Genomic DNA, 10623 nt, shown 5'->3' on the forward strand with positions numbered 1-10623 from the left:
TTTAATAACCATTGTTTTGCCTCATTTAAATTTTTGAAATTAATTGTATACACATGAAATATATTTTCCATGTTTACATGAAAATTATTACTTTCAGTAACATAAATATATAAATCAATTAATGAATTTAAAACTTCATTTCTATATGTAATATCTTTATCAAAATCTATTGCTGGAATATTATATTTAATTGATTTATTATATTGGAAAGCTTTTGGAAAACTATCTGCCATTTATATAACTGAAAAATTAATAATTAACTAATTCTTTTAATAATTAGGGTTTTCTGACTTTCGTCGAAAACCCTTTTGTAATTCTGTTGATTGTTATTATTATTATTTACATATTTTCCACTTTTTTTTCGCACATAAAATTCATCTTCTATCAGATTCGACAACTAACTGCTTCTAATTGAAATGTAGAATTCTGATAGTAATATAACACGCATTCGCTCCGCGTAGATTATACCTATGCACTCTCCGTCCTATTTTAAACTTAAAATTACTTACTGAAAGCAGGGAAGTGTGATGATCACCACACTTCCCTGCTGAAAGATAACACCGGATGATAGTAGCAATCGCGACTCGCCCTGTACGGTACTCCCACTAACGATAAAAACAGCGTCCTGTCCTCTGTGGCATGGTGGATAAGGTGTTTGACTCCCAACTGAGAGGTCGAGGGTTCGAATCCTAGTGAAACCATGCATTATCACAGTACAGCGCCGGCGCGCAATAATTGTTTTATTAATGAAACAACATGGTGGATGGTTGAAATCATTTTCGGCTTAAATTTATCGCGAGTTTTAGGACTTTAATGAATTTCACGAAACCATGATTTCTAAAATGAAATTGATTAATTCTATTCGTAAATCAATTTACGTTGGCTACATTTCCTGAAGATTTCGGGGTCAAATCAACGTGATATGGGTTGTAGGAATTTTCGCACGGAATTTTACTTCCGCGTTCAGTTGACGACTCGGATCGATGACAACGACAGCGGAGTTTATGTATTTTAAGGTGAGAATCCGTTAACCAGGGAATGTATTAAATGATTTCTTTAATAATATGAGTATGGTAGCAAATGAGTAGGCCTACTCGGTGAAGCAATGATCATTGTTGGCTACTTACTTAATGCCTAGCTTTTTTGGGGGATGCGCCTAGAATAGATTTAGGCCCTAAATATAATGGTAGAGCCAGTCAGTGGAATGCCTTAATAGCAGCTAGTTATGGCCTGGTTTACACTGAATGTGCATGACAATTTATTTTGATTACTTTCTTTCCAGCTATTATTCGTGGAATGAACTAGTCACTACGGTCATCAATTCCTTTGCGGATACTTGCAGGAATATTAAACCACAGTGCGCAAATGTATGTTTCAAATTAGGCTTTTTCGACATTGACAGCCAAAGACGTAACTTAACACGCTAACTTAAGCGCAACTGTCTCAGATGCTGTAAGTACTTGACGTTTTGCGTAATTTTTTTTTTGTAATGCAATATTTGGATTAGTAAACAGTCGTGCTAACGTACATGCAGAATTGGCTTCATTGTAATTATGGGATGATAATTCATGGGCGTCACGAGTCGACATACCCTTGATATGAAGCTTTTTTAATGTTAATCATTGACTTGTTTTGGAGTAAACTGAATAGCCCTTAAAATACCAATGCCACGTGGCTTGGTGTCTATGCTCTACGAGACTGTAGTAATAGATTTTCACAACAAACTCATGATTTCAAATAGTCTCCTAAGATACCTATATATTATTTCGCTCCTTACCTAAGTAATTCTTACATTTGATTGCTTAATTACAGATGGAAAGAGGTCAGATGGCATGAAAATCGACTGTGGCTGACTAATTGGCGCGAGTTACCAAAATGCTTCAATCATCAGGGGTAGACAAATTAGCCGAAGATGAATGAAAACTTCACCTTGATGATCATCAGTTGATTTTGCTATAATTATTTGCCTGGATATATCCTTCATTTCAAAATCTGTCTTCAGTAGAATTTCTTTCAATAAAATATTTTGAAGATTGAATTTGAATTGATCTTAATACCAGAGAAAGCATTCAGAAATTTAGAAAATCCTTGACTCATAATCAAATTCTGTGAAGTCAGTTAAGGTCTTTTTGGTCGAATCAAGCCGAGGGTTCGTGTGACTAAAACTCAATTCCTCACTGTCTTATAATGCCGAGTACGACGGAGTTTACACACTGAAACACGTTGGGCTGTGTAAGTGTAAGTTGGACAAGTCCACAATATAATGACCGCCCTGCCCCGCTGCATCGGAGACGTCAACAAGTTAGACTGTATTGCTTCGATGACAAACTGACTTCTACGCAACATGTCCATCCAATTCAAATGTAAATTAAGAAAGAAAACAACAAAACTAGTTGCGTTGATCAACAAAAATAAATCAATAGTTTATTACAATACTTCAATTTCAAAATAAGGATAGGAAAAAATTGAACAATAAGTGTGTTTGCCATGCGCCTTTAAATATTTCCCAAGAATATGTCTTTGTCTGGCCACCACCTGCCTCGACGTCAGACTTTTTCGAGATTTTCGCTAAAAATACGAAACAAGACAAAATTGATGGATGGGAATCATACATGCTACATTCACTTTTACTGCGAACATTGGAATGAGCTAAAGCAATTTTCTAGGAGGAAAAATTGAGTCAAATGATGTTTCAAAATCTGGACGGGAAAAGTTTTACTGAATTGTATGGCTAATGGCAAATACATGTTTATATTGATAAGGTAAATATCTGTATAAAAGGTTGTATAGCAACTTGAATTGAAGGATTAATGCAATAGGTCTCTTATTCTAAAAGACGAGTGAGCCATACTTACTAGATTGGTCATGTGAATCAACATCAAATTTAGAACTATCATCCATTTTTAGTTTTCAATCAAAGACCAACCTATGAAATAAAGTACATATTTTTCTGATGACAACCTGGAATAAATTAAAATAAATCTGAGGAATTCACCAAATTTCTGTATCGAACACCTAATAGGGCCTATATAACCTATAGATTGATACTTACATACGACAAATTGACGAAGAAACTTCATTTGACAGTATACAAACTCGGGGACAAACTCCCAAAATGAATCATGTCCTATTCACCTAGAATCAAACAAAATACAACTAAAAAATTCACAATACAGATTTCGGTTTCGAATCCTTCAAATAGCTGTTTACTTACATGAAACGAATTATCAAACTACTTCTGTCGACAGCATACCAACTCGCTGACAAACCCCCAAAATGAAACGTGTCATGATAATCTGGAATTAAACGGTAATAAAGCTACAAAATTTACAAAATGTCGGTTTCGATTCCCTCAAATAGCCTTACACTTACAAATGATGGATCATCAAACAACTATGAACTCCCACAACGCCACATGTCTTTGATAATCTACAGTGAAAACCTGGAATTAAATGAAATAAATCTTAAAATTCCGATTTGAACCCAACGTAGGCCCTCTCTCTACTTGTAGGCCTAAGATCTTGAAATAGGATAAATAATGTTATGATGAAAGAGGCATAATGGTTCGGAAAAAATTGAATTCAATATGGCTCTTGGCCCGGCAAAGTTTGCTTTTGAAATATCCTTTTGATTAGGCCTAGTTACACATTTTAAAAGCAAATTTCATTTTGCATCAAACTAAAAGCGGCTTTGTTAAGGAAAAGATTCGTTTGAGTCGTAAAATTTATAGCCTAGAATCAATTTCTTCGTCAAAAAAGCATGATTCCTAAATAATAGAATAACCTTTCTTAGGTTTCATGATAAAGATGCAGCATTAACATAGATTAATGCTTATCTTTTACAATTAGGCTTATGTTTCAAAGGAAAACGCCCACAGTTGGTCGAACAGGGGTTAGGCATTGATGGTAGAGGGGCTGTGTGTGTGAAAGAGAGAGATAAAAATGCACGGGAACGAGTTTGTCGAGTGGAGCTTATTATTCCATCGGATAGTGTACTATAGTCATGTTATATATCAAAATGTTCCTTATTAGTTTCGCTGCATCGCTAAAAACAAATTGAGATAGGTTTCCCTGCATTTTTTTACATATTACATCACTTACAACGATAAACGTCCGTCGCCGACTGAAAAGTTCACAAAAACTTCCGCTTTGAGAGCGCCACCGCACCAATTCAAATTAGATCGGAAACCCTCCAGCGATGCACTCTATGATCTTTAGAACCTGTCTTTGCTGACTGGGAATAAGATATTTCTCAGCGCGAAGGGGGCGGGGCGCAGCGTCACCAGGTCCCGCTCCGCGAGGAAGCTAGATTTTCAAAGAAATGAGTGCACGCGACGGCCGTGACCACTTGTTAGTGACGTCATCAAGAATGATGGCTCCGAGGATCGCCACATCACAGGTTACTGTGAATAAATGGGATTCGACCATTCAAAAGTTCAAAATGTACTTTCTTGTTTTGTAAAACAAGTGTATTCATGTTGTTATATAAAGCATTTTGTTTGAAACATTCTTTAATAATGTTTGTTGAGTTTTAAGCCAATTGTCGTTGTGTAATTCGATACTGGTCACTGACATCAAAGTTTTAGTTTCTGTTCACATGTTTCGACTTATAAATATCCAACTTGTATGTTCTATCTTTTAATACAGGCCATGTGATTAATTGCGTATCACTCCATTAGTTTAAAAAGAGAGCACATATTTCGATATTGTTAAATAATTAACTAAATTTTTTTCTGTCACACGTTGATTTTTACCCATCACTTATAAAATTCAAATGTACGTGATGTATTCTGTAAGCTATGTAAGCTTGTTCTTAAAAATACACTATGAATTTTCAATTTGTACTGACCATAATAGTTAATTTTTCGTAAATAACATTTATATTTTAATTAAATAATTTCAAAATCTTTTCTATGCCCTCTGCAACAGAAAGTTACTAAGGACTATAACATATTCAGATGTACGTTGATAATTGATTTCAATCCTCCCTTCAAATAATTATATGAACATTATTTCGGAAGATGCAGGTGGCGCACAATCATAATACATACAACTCATCAAGCTGACGAGTCGTTTCCGTAACCACTTTTCAAACTATGAATAGCACGCCTGCTCAGAAAACCCGTTATCGCTGCTTTGCAGCTATATTTTATCTTGTTCTTCAACTGTTATATGACCATTTAAACTTATTATATAATCTAGTGTATTTTTCAATTTATTAATTTCTTTTATATTAGTTTTAATTTTTTCTTTATTACTTTTTATATTTAATTTTGAACTTATACCGGTTAAAACACTTGAACTTAATCCTAATACGCCAATTGATATAGCTAAAGGTGTTAATGGACTGAATATTGCTAGAAACGTTATTACAGAACTAATTGTAACCGAACCACTGATAATGAAATAATATATAATTTTACTTTTTAAATATTTTTTCTTTTTAACTTTTAAGTCATTTTCAAATTCTAATATTTGTTTTTCTAAATATATTTTTAATTTAGTTTTACTGATATCATGATGAATCATATCAATATTATCAACTTTATCATCCATTTATTTAGCAAAAAAAATTACTAATTAGTAAACTTATACGCTACAAATATAACAATAACTGTTCCGCCTAAAATCCATATTATTTCATATTTCTTCTGTTGATTACTTGGGGTATAATAATCTGATAATTTAGGTTTGTATAGATGTAATTTTTCTTTATTTGTTACTGCGTTATATAAACTCATTGCATCATCAACTGATTGAAAATCTCTATGTGAGATCTTCTGATCATATAATTCTTTGTTAATATAATCCACATAGTTTTGTCTCTTTTCTCTATATTCTTCTGCTGCTTTATTGTATTTCTCTAATGCTAAGTTATGTCTTTTTTGTTCTGTTAATGAACCATTTTTATCAATATGCTTAAATAAATAACCACCACCAGTAAATGCTAAGGGGTTAACAATTGCCGATCCTATAATAGTTATAACTGCAGAAGCCATTTATTTAGTAAAATAATTATGCATTTATATGGGAGGAATATATTTTTGTTTTTCTAAATAATCAATAGTTAAATTAGATAAAGTAACTGCTAATGTTAATTTTAAAATATCATTTATATCAAATCTATCAACATTAACACTTCCCATTTTGAATACTTTTTTTAATACCATGGAATAACCAACAGTTCCAACTGATAGTAATGCTCCATTATATAATCCAGTTATTATCCACTTATTATCACTCATTTATTCATCAAAAAAATTACTATCATCAAAATATTTAGTTATCTTAGTGATGATTAATTCAACATTTATTTCATTACTAGTTTCATTTGTATTTATTTCAATTATTATTTTTTTTAATATCATCTATAATAAAATCTTCATCTAATTCATAAAATCTTCTAATTCATAAATCTTAAAGATTCTCTAATTAAATCAGTAATCTTTTCTACATTTAAAGTTTCTTTATCTATTGTTGTTTCATACTCAAATGTTGTTTCATTAGAAAATACAATATTTTTGATATGTGTAATTACATCATTAATGTTAAATTTCATTTCTTTCTCATGTTTAAAATCAAACCCAAAACATATACTCGGTCCAACAGTTATATTCATTTATATAGTGAAAAAATTACTCTCTACATCTTATAACTAATTCATATATCACAGGAAAGTTATTCAAATCAATTACATATCCATTATGATTTCTTATTTCTAATTTAAAATTATTAAATTTAGGAATGCATGGTTTGAAATCACATTCTGTTAAATTATAATTTACTTGAGTTCCAAATTGTTTAACATTTTTTAGCGGTAAAATATTTAGTATACTAGAACTAAAAATTGTTTCTTTAGTTGCTTCGAAAGTTTTTGTAGGCTCGATTAAATTGCAATAAATATAAAAGTGTGTAAAAGGTATTATATTTGAGCTGCCTTCTGCGTTTCCAGTAACTGTAAGCGGTTTAATTCCTAACATTTTAGCCAGTGGTTTGTTTACCATAAATTTATGTTGTTCATTAGATATCTTTATTCTAATTTTATTAGTACTATCAATTTTATTAAATTTAATTTCAAATACAGAAGTGCCCCCGATTTTCAACCGAGCTCTTCTATTAATTTCCTGCGCTAATGATTCTAAATTATATAATCCTGGTTTTAAAAATATATGAAACCATTTATCTTTATTTCTCATATAAATCATAAACCCTCTATGTTCAAAAGTTTTATCCGATATGTTATAAAAAGAATTACATAAACTTATATTAACTAATTTTAAATCTACACAATTCTTGAATTCTCTATCTAATTGTACTAGTAAATTATGAGATTTATAATTTGTAGGCCTTCTAGAATCAACAAATATTCTGTATTCTTTTAATTCTACCATTTATTTTACATATTTTCTTATTCGAAATCTATTTCATGGTGCCCTTTTTCATTCTTACCTTTGTATATGAAATAGAAATCTCCAGAACATAATTCTTCTAAATCTTCACTTGATAATCTATGAAATCTATCTGGTAAATATGTTCTGAATTTATATGTATTTCCTTTTAATCCTTCATATTCTAAGTGTATAACTAATTTATCTCCATATTTGTTAGTAACTCTATCAATATTTGTAATTAGATATTTCTTATGGATTATTAATTCTTTTAACTTCTTAAATTTATAATCTACAGATTTTACATTTTTAGTATCTTTTATTCTATCTAGAAATGATTTGTTGTTCTCACTGTGCGCTTGTTTACTCTCCATTTATAATACACATTTTTATTAAAATTTGATTAACACGTTAGAATTCTTTTCATTATCTCGTTCTCTTTTGTTTCTTCTCTTTTAAATTTTAAGTATTCATCTAAATTACATCCATAAGCAACTGTATGAATTCCATCATCTAAAATATATCTTTTATCATCAAATGGGTTTAGACCTATCTTTTCAATTTCTTCAATAAACATTTCATGATCTTCAGATCTTAAACATCTCATCTTATGTTTTCTAACTTCTTCATTGAATATACAATTGATGTAATCTTTGAAATGAATATTCTTTTCTACTACACTTTTGGTTATTCCTTTTAACTTTTTAGCTTCATGTTCTTTAGTTTTATATGAATACATTTTAGATCCAATACCTATGAACTCTATCATTTCTTCACCACCTAATTCATCTTTGAATTTACCGGGAACTTTTTTATTATCATTGCTAAACAATTCATGATCTTTAGGATAATTACTGAAATCAAAATGATGTTTCAATGTTTTTAAATCATCTGTTATGTTATCAGTTTTTATCTTTAATATGTAAGAATCGGTATCAAAATATAATATTTCTGTATGTTTTTCTCCAAAAAGTGGTTGTAATACATTATAATAGAATTCATACATTAGTAATTGTGATAATTCTAAAACTGATGCTCCAACATAGATTGGTTTTATTAAATTTCATTGAAAATCTTCTCATCTTAACTGCGGCTAAATTTTCATCAAATATTCTGTTACCAATGAACTTAGGATATGTTTGTAAATGTTCTAATTCTTTTACCATTACTAACTAACTCAATATCATTTCTATTTCTAATATTTTCACAAGTCTTACCATAGAATGCATAATTCATTAGTTTGAAGAAATCTTTCTCAAAATCAGTTTTAGCTTCAGTTCTCTGTTTGGTGTTAAAATCTATATATTTTTCTAACCACTTAGATTGACTGAATGAAATATATCTATGTACTTTTTTTAGAATCATTCCTTGATTCAAATAAAACTTTAACATTCTATAATGTACTACATAATTAGATTTATCTTCCTGAGTTACCATTAACTTTTCTGTATGAATATGATTATCGGGTTTAATTCTTTTTTGGTAATTTGATAATTCTTCATGAGTTACGGTTTTATGTTCGGGACAGTATGCTAGATTTCTAGATTTAAATTTTTTATCTTCGGGATATTCTAAATCTACAACAAAGAAGTAACCAGTATGTGAATCATCTGCAATATCTAGAATTCTTTTCTTCCAATCAAATTTATCATTATTTTCATTCTGTAAAACTTCACTTATTTCAAATACTCCATAAGGTTGTGGTTCCATCATTGCCCAACCATATAGATTATTTGCATCTATATATAATAACTTATATCCAGGGTTATCATTTACATTGAAATATCTATCCCCTAATACACCATAAACTCCTCCTCTTATAGATTTTTCAAATAATAATAATTGATCTATATTTGTTAACAAATCCATTTTTATATCTGTAAATTTTAATCCACAATCCCATGTTAAACCTGGTGATGAATAACAATGACATGGATCAATGTTGAAATATTTTAGGTTTACATCTCTAAACCTTTCGAATATATCGGTTAATAATAATACATCTGATTTTAGATATAAATCTACTAATTGCCCATGATTTTCTATTTTGAAATGATTCCAAATATTCAATGTTCTATTATAGACTTCATCTTTAACATATTCATTTTTTAATTCATCATAGAATTGTTCTTTCAATAATTCAGTTATAATGAAATCATTATGTGATTTATAAAATGAATACGGAATTGCGCCTTTATATCTCATTAATTGAAAATCATCATTATTTGGGTAGTGTTGTTTTAATATTTTTAATTCATCATCAACTAATGATTTTGATAAGTTATCTAATGAACTATTTAAAAATCTATATGAATCTATAAATCTTAGGCAACCAAATTGGAATGATATATAATTCTCAGATGTTTTAGCTAACATTCTAAATTTATAAGTTGGTATTTTATCTTTTGATCTATTTGAATTTAATCTTTCTATTTCATTATTAATTTCTTCTATTTTATGACATAACTGTTTGATAAATAAATGTGCATCATATCCTGACAGATTATGAAATATAACTGGTACAAAATTAATTTTCTTAGCTTGTAAGTTACAATTCTCATGTGCAGCGCCTCTAAACTTTCCATTCAAATGATCATGGTCTCTTACTTTTTTATCTTTATAATTAAATATCTTTTCACAATAAGAACATTTATCTGCAAACTCAAATGCTTCTTTATCTTCTTCTGTCATTATAATTTCTATATTCTTATTTAACTTTTCATTAAATCTTATTTCATATTCAATTAATAAGTCACAAAAATGATTGATAACATTTTCATTTCTATAATCATAATATTCACTTTCAATTAGTTCTGGATAATCAGATTTAATATATAACCCGAAAGCAGCAGCTGATTGATGAATCTTTTTAATAGTATTTGTTATTGGCGGTTCATCTGAAAAATCATTTTCATTAGAATTTAATTTCTTTCTTTTATAATATATTTCTTTTCTATCTTGATCAGTTAATTCTTTATTTAATGATTCAAAATCTCCATATATTACAAATGGTACTTTATTTTTGTAATAATATTTTTTGAATTCTAATATTTTATCCTTTTCATTTGGTAAAACTAATTTACAATAATCATGATTTTCACATAATTGTTTATGATTTAATAATGTACTTTCATTACTGAATTTATGTAAACATTTTCTACATAGATATATTTTATTATGGTGATCATATTCTGTTCTTAAGAAAAAATCTATTTGTTTAATCCACATATAATGAT

General features: G+C 29.3%; 1 long non-coding RNA gene across 1 annotated transcript; it reads right to left on the bottom strand.

Moving 5' to 3' along the window:
• Positions 1–2489: 2489 nt before the first annotated feature.
• LOC141904796 (uncharacterized) lies at positions 2490–3673 on the bottom strand. The gene is made up of 5 exons (XR_012619206.1): positions 3373–3673; positions 3215–3296; positions 3053–3135; positions 2856–2926; positions 2490–2568 (listed from the first exon to the last, which is right to left on the bottom strand). It is a non-coding gene; the product is annotated as an uncharacterized LOC141904796 (long non-coding RNA).
• Between the last annotated feature and the right edge of the window lie 6950 nt (positions 3674–10623).

This window comes from Tubulanus polymorphus, chromosome 4 (genome assembly GCF_964204645.1).
Source record: "Tubulanus polymorphus chromosome 4, tnTubPoly1.2, whole genome shotgun sequence".
NCBI lineage: Eukaryota > Metazoa > Nemertea > Palaeonemertea > Tubulaniformes > Tubulanidae > Tubulanus > Tubulanus polymorphus.